Raw genomic sequence first — 20230 nt, 5'->3', positions numbered from 1 at the left:
GACCAAGAAAAATATCAGACAGAACAGCTCGCAGGATTGTGAGAAAAGCAAGTCAAAATCCACGTTTGACTGCACGATCTGGCAGACAATGGAGTTGTGGTACACCATTCCACTATAAAGAGATACTTGTACAAATATGGTCTTCATGGAAGAGTCATCAGAAGAAAACCTTTTCTACGTCCTCACCACAAAAATCAGCGTTTGAAGTTTGCAAATGAACATATAGACAAGCCTGATGCATTTTGGAATAAAGTTCTGTAGACCGATGAGGTTAAAATAGAACTTTTTGGCCGGAATGAGCAAAGGTACGTTTGGAGAAGGAAGGGCACATGATTTAATGAAAAGAACATCTGTCCAACTGTTAAGCATGGGGGTGGATCAATCATGCTTTGGGGTTGTATTGCAGCCAGTGGCACAGGGAACATTTCACAAGTAGAAGGAAAAATGGATTCAATAAGATTCCAGCAAATTTTGGACGCTAACTTGATGCCATCTGTGAAAAAGCTGAAGTTAAAGAGAGGCTGGCTTCTACAAATGGATAATGATCCTAAACACACCTCAAAATCCACGGTGGATTACATCAAGAGGCGTAAACTGAAGGTTTTGCCATGGCCTTCACAATCTCCTGACCTCAACATAATTGAAAATCTATGGATAGACCTTAAAAAAGCAGTGCCTCACAGACAGCCCAGGAATCTCAAAGAACTGGAAGACTTTTGTAAGGAAGAATGGGCGAAGATACCTCAAACAAGAATTTAAAGACTTTTGGCTGGCAACAAAAAGCATTTACAAGCTGTGATACTTGCCAAAGTAGGCAGTGCAAGGTATTAACTCTGCAGGGTGGCCAAACTTTTGCAGACGCCATTTTTTGATTTCAGTTATTTTGAAAGTGTAAATGATGGAAATAAAATCAAACATTTTTCGACATGTTATAAGAATGTCTAATCTGTAATTTGATGCCTTTTGGAGATTTTTCCATCTTTCCTTGGCTTCTTTTTGCACATTAAAATGAATTTTTGCCTGGGGTGCCCAAACTTTCAAACCCTACTATATATATATCTTTATATATATATATATATATATATATATATATATATATATATATATGTGTATATATATGTATGTGTATATATAATATTTATTTATTTATTTATTTTATTAAGGTATATGATCATTTATAGGTACTCGTGTATACATTGTTAGACCAGGAGACTGTACATGAATTTAGTGATTCATTTGAGGTTTAGTAGAACATGCATGTGAAGGTAAGTACAAGTTCCCATACCTGGATATAAGAAAAAAGATCAAAGTGAAGTCATTTCTAGGTGACATATTTGGGACTGCACCCTGACCTGGCATGTTAAGATGGGCTCTGGAGAACTAATGAATTTAAAGATGGGACATCTTAGACATTCTGATGAGCCCATAAGAAGACTGCGAGAGTAATAAAGAGTTTCACGCAAAGTCGAGGCCGAATTTCACGCAAAGTCGGGGCTGAATTGGGGTGGATTTTGGACTTGTGGACATAGGGGGGCGATTCAGAGATGGACGCAGTCGCGAGTCCATCTCATGTGATTGACACCAGCGGACGTTCGAGGGGGGGGGGCGGTGTTGCAGGGGTGTGGTAGCCGAAATGGGGGCATGACGCAAGCTGACATAACTCGCTGCCGCTCTGGTAAAAAAAAAATGGTGGCGGACCGCCTGCCAGCGCAACCAGTGGTTGACCCTAAATCAATGCATCCGCAATTAAACTGCGGATGCATCGTGCTGCTTTGCCCTGCGCTCGGGCGGCCCCCAGTATGTGAGGAGATGGACACAGATCTTGCTGCAAATAGTTCTTACCACCTCGTGGTATTCTGGAAACCTCTCTAGATTAGACCCTTGGTGGATGAAATTCTCCCACATCTCAAAAAAGAAAGTGTTGGGTTTGTTTTTCATTTCGTGACAACGTCCCCATCCAAACTATTGTAAGAATGTGGAGCAGCTTCTGTTTAAACAACCTGAGAAAGGGAATAGAGCTAAGAAATCATAAAACAATAATGAACAGTTTAATCTTAAAGCTAATTGGGATAGTTCCCAAGATACCCCATTCAGGAGACGGGCAGGAAATTTAATGAGATGTTCAGATATGTAACTTTTCCTTTGAAACAGAAAAAAAAAAATAGAAGCCAAAGGGAATCTGTAAATGAGTGCGAGAGACTGGAAGGGAGAGCTGGGGCAAGTGATCCAGCCAGAAGGCAAAACCTAGTTTATTTGTACCGTTGTGGATGAAATCTATATCATGCAGGAAGTTTTATAAGGAGATGATATTATATTTATGGCTCCTCTTATCAGTAAGTGTATAGCCGAACTATTGCTCCAATCGGACTGTCACCCTTCTAATATATTGTGGGGCGTAGATCTGGGGTGGGTATTAACCCAGAAGGGGCCGTAGGTCAGCCAATCCGCATTCTTTGTTCTGGCTGTATCAGTATTTGTGTTCGTGGTCCGTTCTTTGTTGCAATATCACAAAGGGTGTGACACCAAATGGTATCCGAACGGCTCATCATCAAACATACCGGCGAGTACGGTTACCACGATGCACCTCTATGTTCAGTCATCTCCTTAGCAGGCTAATAGGCTACAGTTACGCTTAAGGTGATTGAGAACCGAGAGAACCTGTGGCCAACGTGACTGACCAGCTCATCTCTTGGGTTGCGTGACAGGATAGGTCCGAGCGTGGTCACCTGGATCAGAGCAGCACGTTTACCACTCGAGTAATGCTCTTAATTGTAAAGTTCTCCTTAGGCAACTGCACTTGGGGGGGGTCATTCCGATCTGATTTAGCACGCTACGATCACTTACACTGACATGCGGGGGGATGCCCAGCACAGGGCTAGTCTGCCCCACATGTCAGTACCTTAGTAGTTGAAGAGTAACTCCCGGCCAGTGCAGCTCCACCGGCTGGCCGGGAGTTACTCCTCGCTGCCTGGGTCGCAGCGGCTGTGTGTTACGTCACGCAGCAGCTGCGGCCCGCCTCCCGCACGGTCCGGCCACACCTGCGTTGGCCGGACCGCACACACAAAACAGCGGCCAAACGCCGCCGTGCTGGCCCCTCCCACCCAGCGATCGCCTATGCCTGTCAATCAGGCAGAGGTGATGCTAGGCAATGACAGCAGTCGGCTGTCTCACATGCATCGGCGCACTGCGGTGCCAGCGCATGTGCACTTCTGACCTGATTGCTGCTATGAACGTCGGCGAGTAATCAGGTCAGAATGACCTCCCTGATGTGAATTTTTTCTTCTCATACCTATTAATCTGTCTCATCACCTTATACCTTTAACTCGTCAGAACACAGGCTTTATTGGACTGTTCAACCTTTCGGGACTGGCTGCCCCTGTCCAGGACAGACTAACTGCTTACATGTTTACAGAGGGCGAGAGATGGAGGATGAGATAATCAGGGAAACGAGGCGGGCGCAGGACGGATCAGAGCCTAACAAGTGACAGATTGAAACCAAGTGATATTTCTAGCTAGATGTGTCCCAATGTTCTGCTCAGTCTTAAAATAAAGACGTTTAAGAATGTGTCCCAGAAAAGCTGTGAATAGCACTTCATGGAGGCAAAATCTGTTAATTAATGAGAAACAAAAATATTTCCAACTGTTAGAGGGACTTTTCCCTGTCCCTTAAAGGAGAAGCAGACACAAGTCTCTTGTGTATTAGATGTGGGCGAGCGCCCAAGCTTATCACATGTTAAAACTGTTGAAAATAGATCTTTCTATCACTGCTAATGAATTTGAGACGTGTGGTGATTGTGTGTTTGTGTGTGTCTCTGCGTGTTTTGCCTCTTTATGTCAGAGAGCTTTGCAGTATCTTTTTTGTTTTTGCAGCCGATCGCAAATCATTACCTGTAATGGAAAACACCTGAGGTTTGGAACGCGTGAGGTTCTGTGCTGGGTTCACCGTAATTGGATGCTTAGTGCAATGGATGTATTTGATCAGCGCTGAATGATGGATAGCTCCTAGTTTTGAATATCCTCATATTTAATTCATCTGTGAAGTGGAATACTCCTCCTAATCCTACAGAATTTATTAGTCTGTTGTGATGAGAGAGTGCTTAACCCTTTCACTGCTAAGGGTGCATGGAACTCCTCCTCAGCACTGCAGAAGTCCCAAAAAGGAAAGGAAACATTGCCTAAAGTGCTGCCCCTCCCCCATAGCTACTCTTGCCGATAACTAGGATAGGTGGGCAGTGACGTCCCTATGCCCAGTGACAACCGTTGCACATTACGTTCTCTCTGCAAGGGGGTCTGGGAAATGCTCGGCTGTGATTCACTGGCTGCACCGCCGTCAGATCACTCGCGGCCATTTCCCAGTGATTTGCGCATGCGCACTGGAGGTGTCCCCGGGAACATGGTGCGGGCGCCATGTACACAGAGACCTGCGCATGCACAGTAGACTCTTGTATTATGCCAGAGTCTACTGCTGCCGGAGAGGAGGGGACCCTGCGATGGAGGGTCCCCTCCTCTCTTAAAATGCCCCTGCCCTCTACTACACGTTATACTGTCCAAGATCTAGGCTATGTCTTGGGGTTTGTTTAATAGTTGTGTCCAAGGCCAAAATATATTAAAAGCATTGCCCTTTCACATTTCGGGCTTAACTATGACAATTAGTAAATACTAAGTGCCCCTCCCTGCCCAAAAACAGCATCAGACTGTTAGTCGCTAACAGTCTAGTGCTGCCTCTGCGTCCTGTGTTGCAGGACCCGCTCACACACGCGCAGAATGGGTCCTGTGCATGTGCAAAAGTACCAAACATCGGTACTGTGCACATCAGGGTGTAAGAACAACCGTACCTGAATGAGATCCATTATCCTTCATCTCGGTAACCAGTTAAAACAAACCTTTACTAAAAGGAAAACACGGCCTGTTGCCCAACCCTGCCCCAGCCAGCATAGGAGAGTGACTAGATTATATAGCCTCACTGAGAACGTTTTCCTGTTTCATCCTGGCTAGAAAATATTACGTATTGCACACGCACCTGGCTGTCCATATGATAGTTTAGGTGTGATGGTGGACCAGTGTGGGTAGTACAGGTGGGAGTAGGGTAGGTGTGAGGGTGTATTAGTGTGAGTAGTATAGGTGGGAGTACGGGAGGTGTGAGGGTGTATTAGTGTGAGTAGTACAGGTGGGAGTAGGGTAGGTGTGAGGGTGTTCCAGTGTGAGTAGTATAGGTGGGAGTAGGGTAGGTGTGAGGGTGTTCCAGTATGAGTAGTATAGGTGGGAGTAAGTTAGGTGTGAGGGTGTACCAGTGTGAGTAGTATAGTAGGGAGTAGGGTAGGTGTGATGGTGTACCAGTGTGAGTAGTAGTACAGGTGTGAGGATGTAGAGGTTGGAGTAGGGGAGGTGTGAGGGTGTACCAGGGTAATATAGGTGGGAGTAGTACAGGTGGGAGTAGGGGAGGTGTGAGGGTGTACCAGTGTACAGGTGGAAGTAGGCAGCAGGGTAGGTGTGAGGGTGTACCAGTGTGAGTAGGGTAGGTGATAGGGTGTAACGGTAGGAGTAGAGTAGGTGTGGGTGTGTCGGTGTTAGTAAAGGTGAGAGTAAGGTAGGTGTGAGGGTGTACCAGTGTGAGTAGTATAGTAGGGAGTAGGGTAGACGTGCGGGTGTACCAGTGTGAGTAGGGTAGGTGTGAGGGTGTACCAGTGGGTGTAGGGCAGGTGTGAGTAGTACAGGTGGGAGTAGGGTGAGGGTGTAACAGTGTGAGTAGTATAGTAGGGTGGGTGTGAGGGTGTACCAGTGTGAGTAGGGTAGGTGTGAGGGTGAGACAGTGTGAGTAGTACAGGTAGTTATGAGGGTATAGCTGTGAGTAGTACAGGTAGTTGTGAAGGGTATACCAGTGTGAGTAGTGTAGAGGCCAGTATGGAAATGTGTAATTTATGGTGTGGTTTGTTTCCAGAGAAAGTGTAAATATTTGAAGGCTAGGGAGAGTCTGATTGGGCATGGCAGGAAATTCTATAAACGTTTTACCGGTATGATTGAAAGGTGGTTATCAGAAATGAGAGAGGAGCAGGTGGCATTTGATAGAGTATTTTCAAGAATAGGTGTTAGATGAATGAAGCGGTGGGTGGTGTTGAGAACAGTGTAGCTGATGGTTAGTGTTATTTGATGGTTAATTGAATGTATAATGCATTCTGCAGGACACAAGGAGCCCGTACAATCTGCAGAGCTGTGCAGCGTATATGAAGCAAGGAAAGAAGATCAGTCTTGCTGTAGTATTTAGGACAAATCGAAGCTGAATTAGGTAGATGGGAGTTATTGTTTACTTAGGGATCAATATTCCCTACACTTCAGGTAATTAATGCTCTGCTCACTGCTGGTTAAAGAGAAGCGTTTAGAAGGAACGCTTACGTGTGCACCCTGACTCTGCATTCCCCACATCCATTCCACAGCATCTTCTGCTTATTATTATATCCCATCGTCAATAATAGTGGTCTTTTATATTGATATTGGCTGATAAGGAGTAAGACCCAGGGTTCTTACTGTGTGGAGAGGGGCCTGGACTGCACACCCTGGCTTCTTATAATGGGATGTGCTACCTTGCTGGGAATTAGTACTACAACATAGCAAAAAGGGTGCAGGTGCACCATACACCATTAAAATGATAACATCCATAATATTCTAGGTTCTTGGCATATATTGGCCAGTATATGAGCCTGCCCACCTTCTTCACGGTGACCTCGTCAGGTCCCTAACACTATAGGGGTTCACCTCTGGTGCGCAGAACACACCCAAACTACGCTAGCCTTACCACCCCAGGGCATCACACAGAAAGAGTGTTAGAAACTGAGGTCAGCTGATCTGTGTTATAAGTGTAAAAGACATAAATATAAAACAAACACAAGGCAGTATAGGTGTTAAAAATAAATGTAAGGTGATGATGCCCCAAAGTGGTCTAGCCAGAGCAATCCAGGGAGGTCCACGCCCCAAAAGTTCACCCCCAAACTGACTTTCTGTATAATTGAAAGGATCATATCTATGCCTTTTGTGCAGTCAGCATGTGCTGGTTGCCTGTTTAAAAGCCTGAGAGGCAGTGGGTGAAGTAAGTGGGCAGGCTCATATACTGGCCAATATATGCCAAGAAGCTCGAATATTATGGTTGTTATCATTTTAATGGAGCACTAGCACCCTTTTTCCTATTCTTACTGTATCCATAAGGACAGGGGAACTGTTGTGTGTTCCTGTCGGTAAATATGAACGTTGTGCTGTTGGCCGCGGCTCAGCGTGAGCCTGTGATGTGGAATTGCTGGGAGCCTGTCAGTGTATGTGCTTGTAATGCAGGCCGTGGCTGCGGGGATTGGCTTCTTGTGCCAGTACGTCCCTGCATAAAGCATCAGGCAGATGTAAGAAGCATTACAGTATCTATTCATGCACAAAATGAGCTGACCAACATGAAAGATATAATTACAGTCTTCACACAGCCGTCACAGTCTCCGGATAAACTTGTAAGAATGTACTCGGGGAAATCTAGTCTGTGTACTCTGCAGCTTCCTTCCCTCGGCCGGGGGATAAATCATAGAGCACCGCTGACGACTTTATCCATTTAGGAAAATGGGCATACATCTATGTTTTGGTGGTGTGGGGGAGATCCATCATTTTATTGTCTTTTTAGTTTTCTATGGTTTCATGTTGAAAACACCAATTATAAAGTGTATTTGGTTTGCATATATGGGGATCTAAGTATACTAGTACAGCCTGCGCAAAAGGCTTATTATACAGCTGCTAAACAACATATTGTTACTGCGACAATTCAGCTATCACCCACCTCTTTTCCCACATCACCTCCATCTAAAATGATGTGGTTTTGTTTGCTGGTATATCTGTTACGTGCCGTAGCGTAAGGCTTGATAATCCCAGGTACCAGTTAGGCAGTTTGGCCGAAGAATGTCCGCTTGGACAGGGGACTACTGACCAAATCTTTCCTTTTACATGGGGGGGGGTCATTCCGAGTTGATCGCTCGCTAGCAACTTTTTGCAGCGCTGCGATCAGGTTAATTCTCGCCAAAACTGCGCATGCGTATGCACCGCATTTGCACAGGCGCGTCGTACGGGTACAAAGCGGTTCGTTGCTGGGCGATGGATTTAACGAAGAATCCATTCGCACAGCCGATTGCAAGAAGATTGGCAGAAAGAGGGCGTTTATGGGCGTCAACTGACCGCAGCGGCTGAGTAAGTCCAGAGCTACTCAGAAACTGCAAAAAACTTTTTGGTGCCGTCGGCTGCAAAAGCGTTCGCACACTTGCAGAGCTAAAATACACTCCCCCATAGGCGGCTCGTTGCTGCGTTGTACTGGAAGCCATCTGTGCATGTTACATGGGACCGAGAGCTCCCTGCTGTAAAATATCAGGATGATAGATGTCACGTAGGCTGTAGTGACTAGGTAGAAGCGCAGGTTAAGGCTCATTGCCCAGGGTCTATTCCTTGAACGTTACTATGTATCTGATGAGGTGTACAGTGGTAGGGAATCCAGGATGAGGCATTTATTCCACTTGTGATACAGATGTGTCTTTTATACTGTGACTAGTCACACCAAATAATCCCTCTCAGCGAGCCTTATCCCAGGTGACTGGCACAAATAAACAACTGTAAGTGCGTTACAACAGACCACACTCCATCTGTGAGCGTACGGGACCAAATCTGTGTAACAAGGGCTCCAGTGTAAACCCCTGCAGCTTTTACTCCTGCCAGGTACTCGTGTGCTTCATCTGTGGTTTTGTACGTGTGTAACACTAATTCCTGGTATCCGGTCTCTAGGTATACCACACTTAGGTCGACACTGTCTAGGTCGACCACTATTGGTCGACTGTAAGTAGGTCGACAGGGACTCTGTCGACATGAGTTTTTCACATTTTTTTATTTATTTAAAAAAAAAATCTTTCATACTTTATGACCCACGTGGACTACGATTGGGAACGGGAACCTTGCCCGAAGCGAGGGGACACGGTGCACTAATTGGGGATCCCGGTCACTGTACGGAGAAAACGACACCAAAAAAATGCAAAGACTCATGTCGACCTTCTGTCAAGTCGATCTAGAACGTGTCATCCTAGAGTCCCTATCGACCAATAGTGGTTGACCTAGACACTGTCGACCGAAGTGTGATCGATCTCGCATACCACACCCCTAATTCCTGTTTAGTTAACGCAGCAGTCCAGTGTCTCTGGTACATTGTCAGTGCGGTTCAATGGGGTGGCATACATAAGGGTGCAGCAGGTCAGCCACCGCTGCTGGGGCCGCTGACTGGCGTGGATCACAAGCCACCAGCAACTGCAACATTATCTGGGTCCGGCGCCGTGACATCACTGGCGGTTCATCACCTGACAGTCCGCATGCCGACTGACAGGGACTATTCCCACTGAAGGCTGTGAGGATGGCCTGTCAACCATCACTCTGTATAGTCTGTGCAGTCAGTATATATTACATACTGTAGCTGGAATTACTACAGAGTACATTATAGAGGTGGCGGCTGCCGGAGCAGTGACACCTTTGCAGCTGCCTCGCCGGGCTTATCTTCTGGTTTTCGTCTTCTGGATCAACACACAAGAGGATTATGGTGGCGGCCTTTACTCTGTCCACCACACCAGCTATGTTACTGCTCTCAGGTCTTGTACCTAATGGTTATTAGATCCGCTGTATATACATTGTGGATTGCACGCTGCCCCCGACGAGCCTTGCCATTACCCAGCACGATGCTGTAGTAGCTTTCCATGTAATCTCGGCTGCAGGACCGAGATGGTTAAGCTGTGAAAGCTCCTGTGTTCTCCGGGTTGTAACTTCTGTAAGCTGGGGCCGACACACTGATCTTGTTCCAATTAATTGGATGCCTGTAAAGAAAATGTTTTTCTGTCCCCAGCTAAAGCATTTGAATAAATAAAGCACATTAGATGCGAGTCTCCTAATCGTGGCCGACGTTTACACTGCGGGATGCAAATTGCTCTGTATCAGTAGGTCCGCAGTCATCACTTGTGTGTCGGCGTGAAGGTGGTGGTGTCTCAGATACTGCCTTGTTCTGAATGTCTTATCAGCCTAAACATGATTCTAGACACAAGTAAGGAACTTCTACATCTTACACTGTGGGGCATATTCAATTGTGCACGGAATTTTGAAAGACCCGCGGTGGGAGATTTTTCCCACAGTTGCCGGGTTTTTCCTATGACATGAGCCGCCGGAGATTTCTAAAGGATTCACTGCATCTTTTTTCGCACCCCCAGAGAGAGTCTTTTTCTTTAAAAAATTGTCGGTACTTGCTCTGGAACCCCTTGGACACCCCTCCCTCCCCCCCTGCCTAATAACTAATTAAGCAATTGGAAGTTTCCAATTAGCCTAATTAGTCCTTAATTACTCACCTACTGAAGCGGTGTCTTCTTCCTCTGTATCCTAACAGCCCGGTCTTCTGCAGCAGCGGTGTGTATAAGTATATGTGAGTGTGTGTCGAGACCCCAGTGACCCCTTGTCAGGTGTGTGACTCAGCTTGTATGTGTGTGTGACCCCCGCGTGTGTCCGGTGTCAAAAGCAGGGAGATCTACATCTCCCAGCAGCCCTTTCCCCTCCTAGCATCCTTCTTCACAGTGGAACGATGGGGGGGGGGGGGGGGGGGGAGAGGTGTCAGGGAGCCCTGGAGACCACCAGAGCCGGAACACACAGGTAAGTACTCGATGTTCCATGGCCACATTTATTTAGTTTTTCCGTTCTTCTGGATTTTACCCTACAAAAAACCTGCAACCATTTAAAAAAATAAAATAAAAAATTGGACACACTGGGTATTGGGAGCGCACATACCCGCGCTATTCCAAAATTGGATCCGCAGCTTTTTTTGCTGGCAAAACCTTGCACCTAATTGAATAGGCCCATGTGTTTAATTGCTCTCTTCTCTACTCACTTGGGGGCTGAGGAGGTTTTATTACATGTATTGTCTATGCATGCAGGGTAAATACTGGTAGCCCACACATGCAGGGCTGCTCTGTTATTACACTGCAGTTTAGATTTGAATTTGGACACTTTACTCCCAAATCTAACTCTCTTTGCGCCAGTTACATCTGAGCCGCTCCAACAAGTGGAGCATACAATGTTTTGCATCTTATTCACAGACATCGCAAAATACCACACACCGTGTACTACAGACAGTATACCGCACAGGAATTGGTGTTACACACTTACAAAGTCACAGATGAAGCACAATGGAACTTTGTGGCATGAGAAGAAGCTGCGGCCGCTGCATTGTAACACTTGTCACACACAGGTGTACAAATGTCACACATCACAAGCAGAGTAGTAGAAGTATCAATAGTTTATTTTTATCAATTAACAAAATGCAAAGTGAATGAACAGAAGAGAGATCTAAATCAAATCAATATTTGGTATGGCCACCCTTTTACCTTTAAAACAGCATCAATTGTTCTAGGTACACTTGCACCAAGTCGGGGATTTCGTAGGATTACAATCGGGTGTACGATTAACCAATCATACCAAACAGGTGATAATAATCATTTTCATATGTAGGTTGATTAGTTATTAACAGAAACAGTAGTGTTGGAGGCTTAAAACTGGGTGAGGAACATCCAAACTGTGCTACAAAAGTGAGATTGTTGAAGACCGTGTTATGGGGGTCATTCCGAGATGATCGTAGCTGTGCTAAATTTAGCACAGATACGATCATTCACACTGACATGCGGGGGGACGCCCAGCACAGGGCTATCCCGCCCCGCATGTCATTGCCGCCCCCCTACCCCCCCACAGCGGCGATGCCTTTGCACTTCAAGAGTAGCTCCCGACCAGCGCAGCTTTAGCGTGCTGGTCGGGAGCTACTCATCGTTCCCTGGCCCGCAGCGGCTGCGTGTGACGTCACACAGCCGCCGTTCCCCCCCCCACCCAGTGACCGCCTCTGCCTGTCAATCCGCCGTCTGGCGCAGTTCTGACCCGATCGCACCGCTGCGATAAACTGCAGCTTGTGATCGGGTCAGAATGACCCCCTATGTCACAGGTCATACACCATGGTAAGACTGAGCACAGCAACAAGACACAACGTAGTTATACTGCATCAGCAAGGCCTCTCCCAGGCAAAGATTTCAAAGTAGAGTGGGGTTTCAAGATGTGCTGTCCAAGCTCTTTTGACGAAGCACAAAGAAACGTACAAGGTTGAGGACCATAGACCGTCTGCCAAGGAAACTGATGATCACATTAAAGACACATCGTGCTTATTTCCCTTTGAAACCAGCATTACCATTGTTTCTCCGGCAGGGTCCACAGGTTATCCACAGAATAACATTGGGATATGATGGTTGGTTTATCATTGCCAAATATCCAATCCATTTATGAAAAGAGGCTCCTTAAGAAGGCCAGGAGTATATTGAATGACGTAACCCACCCCAATTATGGGGTATTTACCCTGCTTCCTTCCTTCTTTGTTGTGTAAGACCAGTCGGTTGAGGCACAGTTTTTTCCCTAGGGCAATTAATATGCTTAATGGTTTAGGGGGTAGATAGGAGCGTAGTACCTGCTTACGTGTCTATCTGTGTTCCTACGGCTTTTATAAATATCTTAAAAATATTTTATGGTGTTTTACTGGTGTTGTACTTGTGAATTCTGTCTCACTCATACGGAAATCTCATTGTTTGTTCATACGTGAATATTTAATAATAATAAATTCAATTCAATGATGCGACAGCGGATTTGCACTAAACTGTCAAAGCTTTCGGCCTCCCAGAATGCAACGGGCCCGTCCATATATCCCCGCCTCCTGACTCAGGCAAATCAGTTTTTTGTTAGGTGCGGCAGGAGCTGGACCATGGTCAAGGGCTGTTGTGTTTTAGCAGCCATAAGCTTTTTTTATTTAATTTATATAGTCTTAATATTTTTTTTGAGTGATCTTTCTAAAAAGCGTCTTATACGTACCTTAGAAAGAGTCGCTCCAACAACTCCCGCCGGGTTGCGACAACACCCATGAGTACAGTGCTGTTTTGGCGGGTGTCTGTGTCGGATGTATTAGCAAGTCCAGTAGACATTACCAGGCTGTGGCCGGAGCACAGGGAGAAGGTAAGGCATCGGTTCCGCTTAGAGGAGGAACACGGACACAGCCGCACTGTCTTGGGAGGAGACTACCAAACAGTCGCTGATGCGGCTGCCACCTAGGCTGGACCAGCGCTAGGCCTAAGGGATCATAGCCTCCAGGGGTTGTATGAGGCCGCTATCCCTAAGAGTTTATGTCAGCAGTGGGGAGTCAGATGCTCCCCTGGTCGCCCCTCCCCCCAGTTCATGACCAGTTTCCTCCGAGTCTCCCGCCATGAACTGTTTTCCTGCTTCCGTCTGAGAAGCTGTGTATCTAAAAGGCGGCTGTGTGGCTGGTGCGTCAGTGTTCACTTGGGCGTCTGAGTTCACTGTAGGTTCACGAGTGTGTACACCAGGCATGTCCAAACTGCGGCCCTCCAGCTGTTGTGAAACTACTTATCCCAGCATGCGCTGACACAGTTTTGCTGTCAGAGAATGCTAAAGCTGTGTCAGGGCATGCTGGGATGTGTAGTTTCTCAACAGCTGGAGGGCCGCAGTTTGGACATGCCTGGTGTACACTGTTAGCGTCTGGATCCACTCAGCGTTCGCTAACGTATTGATCGGTCCTGAAAGCGGAAGTGAGTCTCCCTGTATCTCACTCTACTGAGTACGGGTAGTACAGCACTAAGTCTCTATCTACCTTTTGAGTATGAATAGTTGGATAAGTGCCTAATGCATGAGTCTGGTAATTACTACTGTTGTTTTCTTTCGCTGTGCGACTGAATACGGTTATATCCTATATAAGATAGTGCAGTAATATGTTTCTCCTACATGCTTGAAATGTATTTGTAGTTGATTATGTGCTCATATTGCTTTTTATACTAATGTATAACTTGTGACTGATTGCTAGTTTGATTGCTGACTTTACTATAATTCTGTCAGTTTTTCTGTCTATTCCGATCCTCAATGCTGGTCCAAAGCAGGGTAGGGTCGGATTGTATGTCACTTTAACAAAATTTAAAGTGATTACAGTCACATTGTGTAGTACACTGTGCAAGTGTGATTATTTATCATGTCTAGAAGCGGCAAGGGTGAGGAAAATACACTCACAGCAGCACCAACACTCATGGCATGTTTGTCTTGCAAAGCTGGGTTAACCTCTCAGGATCTGGTTCAGAGACCAGGTCTCAGGATCTGGTTTGGGTGTGTATATTGTTTTAGCTTTCACCCAAAGTCTCTTGAAAAATCCAAGGCAGACACAGGTGCAAGTTGAACTCCCATGGGCTACGTTTGCACAGACATTATCCAGTATAGCTGAGCAGATAATTCCAACTTCTGTACCAGGAATAGGTTACACTATGAACCCTCACATGCATCATTCCACCTGGGGTTTATCACATCCAGCAGAGGAAGCAGCAGCTTCTCAACAAAAACAGGCTGAAAAGCCAGTAGTAAGTAAACTACATAGACATGAAACAACATCTTCACAGTCTACACATGTTTCAGATGAGGATTCGTCGGAGGATGAAGACTCCTTACACTCCGGTTCTGCATACGAAGATGAGGAGTAAGGTCTCGGCTCAGTGGGCATATCGGAGTTAACTAATGTGATGAAAGCCATTCTGTCCTTAGAAGAATCAGCAGTTCCTGTGTTAAAATGTAAGGCACAGGTGTTTAAACGTCCCAAAACAGTTAGGACTGAGTTTCCTGGGTCAGAACAGGTGACGGAAATTATGCAAGAGGCTTGTGTTACGCCCAATAAGAAGTTTAGAATTCCAAGGAAATGGAATTCCAGTTATCCTCTTCCGGCTGGGGACTGTTTAAAGAGGGAGGTGGCTCCCAAAGTAGGTACGATTAGTGCGAAAATCTACATTACCTCTGCCTTCAACATCATTAAATGATGTAACGGATAGGAGAGTTGATGGTTTTCTAAAAACCATTTATACCCTATCAATCATAAAACCAGCCATGGCTTCAGCCTGGATTTCAATAGCAGTGGCTGCCTGGGCTGATGCATTGGAAGGGGATCTTTCAGTGGCATCTAGAGAGCAAAAATCCCATGTTGCACTTATCAGGCTGCAATGTTTTTGGAAGAAGCAGCCTTGGATATGGGTACAATTGACTCTCAGGCATCCGTTTCAGCAGTAGCCGCATGCAGAGCAGTTTGGCTACGTACATGGAAAGCTGATTCAGAATCCAAAAAGGTTTTGGAGTCTTTAACTTTTTCTGAAGATATTGTTTATGGTAAAGAATTAACCAGTATTTTGGAATCAGAAGCAGATTCCAAGTAAGTGAAATTTCCTTCCACATTTTCCACAAATTCAAGCCTAAAATTCCAGCTTTTCAGCCCTATCGGTCTCAAGGGAAAGCAAAAGGAAAAGGTGATTGCAAAAAGTCTCAATATAACAAGTTTGGTAAGACTAAAAAGCATTGGGCTACAAAGAGGACCGGCTTCTAAATCAGAAGATAAGCCATCAGCCTGATGGCACAGTCTCAGGAATTGCTTCTGTGTCATCTGCAACAGACAATAGCTTGGCTCATAAATTGGGCAAAATCGTCTCTGGTTCCGTCACAGCAGATGTCTCACTTGGGGGCTGTATTGGATTTGAGTCTTTAGAGAGTAACTTTTACCTCTGAACAAAATATCCAAGGTTCAGTCAAGGATTTAGGAGCTGCTACACAGTTGAAAGGTATACATTCATGCAGCAATGCGTGTGATGGGATTGATGGTGTCAACATTCGACATGGTAGATTATGCTCAGTTTCATTCGAGGCCTCTGCAACGTCTGGTCCTTTCCAAATGGAATGGTTTTCATCAGACAATAAAAATGCAGATTATGGTCCTTACTCTGAAAGTAAGGAGGCCATTAGCCTGGTGGCTACAGACATCCCATCTGAACAAAAGAAGACCCTTTTGGATATCAGATTGGGACATTCTGACAACGGATGCCAGCCTTCAGGGCTAGGAGCGGTGTCAGGAAGGATTTGTTTCCAGGGGCAGTGGACCAAGGAAGAAAGTTGTCTGCCAATAAATATATTGAAACTCCAGGTCATATACATGGCTCTGATACAGGCAAAGGACATCCTTCAGGGGAAACCAGTTCAGATCCACTCGGACAGTGCGACGGCAGTAGCGTACCTCAATCATCAGAGAGGAACTCGTAGCCAGAAAGCAATGAAGGCGGTAAGTCACACGTTAAAGTGGGCAGAACTTCATCATCCAGCCTTGTCCACAGTGTTCATTCTGGGAGTCCTAAATTGGGAAGCGGATTTTCTCAGTCGACACGCCATTCATGTAAATTAATGGGCTTTACACCCCGAGGTCTTCCAGATCCTGGTCGACAGGTGGGGGTTGCCGGAGATAGATCTCATGGCGTCCCGTCAGAACAACAAAGTTCTCACATATGAGTCAAGAACAAAGGATCCCAAAGCGATCTTTGTGGATGCCCTGTCAGTGAGATGGGACTTTAATTTGGCCTTTGTGTTTACATCAATTGCACTATTACCCAGGGTGATTAGAAAGGCTCTCTATGATGCTCCTGCCTTGAGCTTTGGAAAAACAACTGATTTGCCTGAGCCAGGAAGCGGGGATATATGGACGAGCCCGTTGCATGCTGGGAGGCTGAAAGCATTGACTGTTTGGTGCAAATCCGCTGTCGCGTCATCATATCCCATTGTTATCCTGTTATCAACGATAAGTTCTTAAAATAACGTATATTTTGTGAATAAGACGTATATTAATGGAAAAAGACGTACTGAGCTGAAACTTGGCATGGACATGTAGAACTGTCGCTCGGCAAAAAATTGGGAGACATCTAAAGTTTAAACTGTCAGTTTTTTCTTTCCACTTCCTGTTTGGTCATTGTGAGGATACGGATTCTCTGATCACTCAGGTAAACTGTTTAGTAAAGTGGCAAATGCCCTTTATTGTAAATATACACACACAGTACACAAAACAGTAACTATTACATGCCAGGATGGTATCTCACTTACTAAGTCCCCACAGTAGTTTAGAATTACAGTCTCCTGATGTCACATGCCAGCAGTAGTTCTGTGTCCCCTGGTCTGGGATACCAGCTCTCACAGTGCCCTTTGCCACTGACGGCACCGCAATGCCTAGTCAGTGTCTCCACTCCAGAGGTACATCCACTCTCTCTGACCTTCTGTATAGATCTCTCCCTCACCAGAAGAGCTCACTCTTGTTATATCCTCCCCTGTCTATTCATCACACAAGCTGGTCAGTCAGGAGGTCACAGAGGAGACGAGGTGTCTGCGCTCCTGTACACAATGGAGTGTATGTGATCAGATTACCTGCAGGCTCCATACATAACCTATTTACTACTGAACCTACTCATCCTAATCACATCTGATTGTACAGCTAGGGGCATACTTGCCTACTCTCCCGGAATGGCCGGGAGGCTCCCGAAAATCGGGTGACCCTCCCGGCCCCCCGAAGAACAGGCAAGTCTCCCGATTTGCGGGGTCCCCCCTGCCCGTCCGCCCACTTAGTGTGTAAAGTGGGCGGTCCGGGCAGTCGATGACACGATTCTTGCTGAATCGTGACATAGCCACGCCCCCTGCAGTGTAATGCCGGTGATCGCGGCATTACAGAGCGGGGGGGCTTAAAGGTGTCACTGTGACCCCGCCCTTGCTCCGCCCCCGTCCCGCCCTTGATTCGCCCCCGTCCCGCCTCCGGCCACCCCCTCCTTTACAGCACGGCCTCCCCTGCCCGCCCGCTGAGCCGACCTGGCTGCTCTCTCCTGCAGAGAGCAGCCAGAATATCAGTAAGTATGGCTAGGGGACTACATTACAATGAATTGTTTACCATGTTAAATAACACTCTGGCATAGACTTATTCCTGTTAATAATTACACACATTGAACACCGTATAACCAAATAAAATACATGTTTACAATATAACAGATAAATATAACTGATCAATATAATAACACAATACAATATTGCCTAGCATATAATTAATAACATATCGGCAATTAGTGGAGTCCATGGGTAGGACCAGGGCTAGGAAAGTAACCGCGTGTATTTTACGACTGTGTGACACGACGCTCGGCTGTGTCATTACATTACCTTCCCCTACTTTCTAGCCCTGTATCTTGGGGTAGCTTAAGCTTGCAGAGAGCAGTGGCACTCTCAGACAGTCTGGGCCCCATCATAACAGTTATTGACTGGATTATCTTGTGGGTCTGGTGGTTTTGGGGCTGGCATTTTACTTTTGGTATAGAGCCCACAAGCGTTCCATGTATAAAACCCATAACCATTGTCACAAGGCTGGTGTGAGGATTTCTTTCCCCGGTCTGGCAGGTGCGTGGGCCACAATACATAAATCAATAGAGGCTTACCAGGGTCCGGTGGAAACGTGATCAGCAGTCCATAGTTCTTGTATTTCCCCCCGGTGCCTCATCCAAATACATTAATCACAGTCCCATTTGGAGACAGTCGCTGGGTTGGGCTAACAGCCTGTGCAACAGTGTATTTCAGCAGGTCCAATAACTGAGCCAGGGGACTTAATAATTCCCCTACACCCAATTGGGTAGCCTCATATTTCAGATCGACGCAGTTTTCCTCCGTAAACAAAATCTGATATCTGGGGCCCTCACTATCCCTCCCCAAAGTATTCCCTGGGAACCCCACTTCCATCACCTCTGGTGCATCAGGGCAGTGGCTTACCTCCCCCAAACATGAACCACAGGTATGGTTATTGCCAAGGCACAATGGGGATTCCTCCATGCCAGAAGTTTCTTCTGTGCTATCCTGGGTAAATGCCTCCTCCAGCCTGGCTGGCTGGATAACTTGTGGGATTCCTCTCCGAGTCTTGTATGCTTTGACCTGGAATACAATCTGCTCAGCTCCCTTGTGGGTACCCACCAACTTGACCATGGTTGTACTGGAACATGGATGTAGGTTCACAGGGACAGTGGCATTATCTTCTCCATTCACTGCATTCACTGTTACATGTCCTGGCTGAACATCATTGTCCTGGTTAGAGTCAGTCATTTCACCTTGCACACAATGCCAGTCCAAAACACATTCAGGCGCCTTAGAGTACAGCAACATGTTCCCTTCCAGCTCTTGTGCTGATGTTATTTTCACCATCTCTGATACCTGGGTTCTCTCTGAGTCACAGGACAGGTTCTGGCATTCTGACTGCAGCTCATTATCATCAAGTTCACTGAATGGGAATAGACCTCCAGAATCTTCTGGGAAAGATACAGTAGCTGGGGATTCACTGGGCACTTCATGAACATTCTTTCCTGATAAAATAACTGGGGCAGCCATGGACATTGCTACACAATAGGCCTCCCTCAGCTGAATATGCTGATCAGCCTGAAGTGAGACACTGTCTGCACTAACCATGCTTATAGCTGGGACATTACCACCTATTGCTGCCCTCACAGAGATATCCTCTTCCACACAGTCCTTGTAGCTCTCTTCACAGCTGGTTATTAGATCCCCATCTTCCACCTCTGCAAATGGGAAGGCATAGTGCATCTCCTCCTGGGGTGTCTGAATGACAGACCCCACTTCCTTCTCATTTTCAGTAGCCTCCCCCAGTATAGCACACGGGACAGCTAAAAGCTTAGCAGATACACAACTCATAATTTCCTCGGAATTTCCTGGTATAGGGTAGTGCAGGGTAGCATTCACTGCACTTACCTGCTTGGTATGACCCAGACACCACTGTCTCACGGGGTAGTCCAGCACGACCTGCTCCCTGGTCTGCTCATGCCATCTCAGTGTGGATTCCATCAGCTGACTGCTGGAGCTATCCATCCTCTGACCCAGTCGCTGGCTCTGCGAATCTCCTCTGTAGGAAACTTCAGGCGCCAGGGTGCGTCGCTGACAACTTCTCAGGGGCACATCCTGATGGGACAGGGCAGTCTGTAGAATGGTGGCTGCTGGTGCAAGAGTCCGCACTGTAGGACTGTCGTCTGGTAATCCCAGCACCTCCTTTATTACCCACATCTGATCCTCGGGTGTCGCGCCATCTCCCAGCGCTTCTAGACGGGCCTGTAATACCTCCGGTGTCCATTTCAAACGTTTCTCCAACCTTCCCCTCTCCAAGGGCTTTCAGACCGGGTTGTACTAACCCTCGGGATCCCACCTCCGATCCTCCGCTATTCCTGCGGTTACTGGCATCGAATGTCCCGGCTGAAGGTCTCAACCATTCCGTCACTTCCTCCTCATC

At 46.5% G+C, this 20230-nt stretch overlaps 2 long non-coding RNA genes across 6 annotated transcripts in view; one reads left to right on the top strand and one right to left on the bottom strand.

Annotated features, from left to right (window-relative positions):
* Positions 1–4289, bottom strand: part of LOC134980551 (uncharacterized) — a 7125-nt gene extending 2836 nt beyond the window's left edge. The window contains exon 1 of the long non-coding RNA XR_010190429.1: positions 3889–4289. This is a non-coding gene — a long non-coding RNA (uncharacterized LOC134980551). The remainder of the gene's footprint in view (positions 1–3888) is intronic.
* Positions 1–20230, top strand: part of LOC134981074 (uncharacterized) — a 304398-nt gene that overhangs the window by 88153 nt on the left and 196015 nt on the right. The window lies entirely within an intron of this gene.

Source organism: Pseudophryne corroboree, chromosome 12 (assembly GCF_028390025.1).
Source record: "Pseudophryne corroboree isolate aPseCor3 chromosome 12, aPseCor3.hap2, whole genome shotgun sequence".
Taxonomy (NCBI): domain Eukaryota; kingdom Metazoa; phylum Chordata; class Amphibia; order Anura; family Myobatrachidae; genus Pseudophryne; species Pseudophryne corroboree.
Note: the sequence above shows the minus strand (reverse complement) of the source record. Positions and strands in the feature narration are given on the sequence as shown.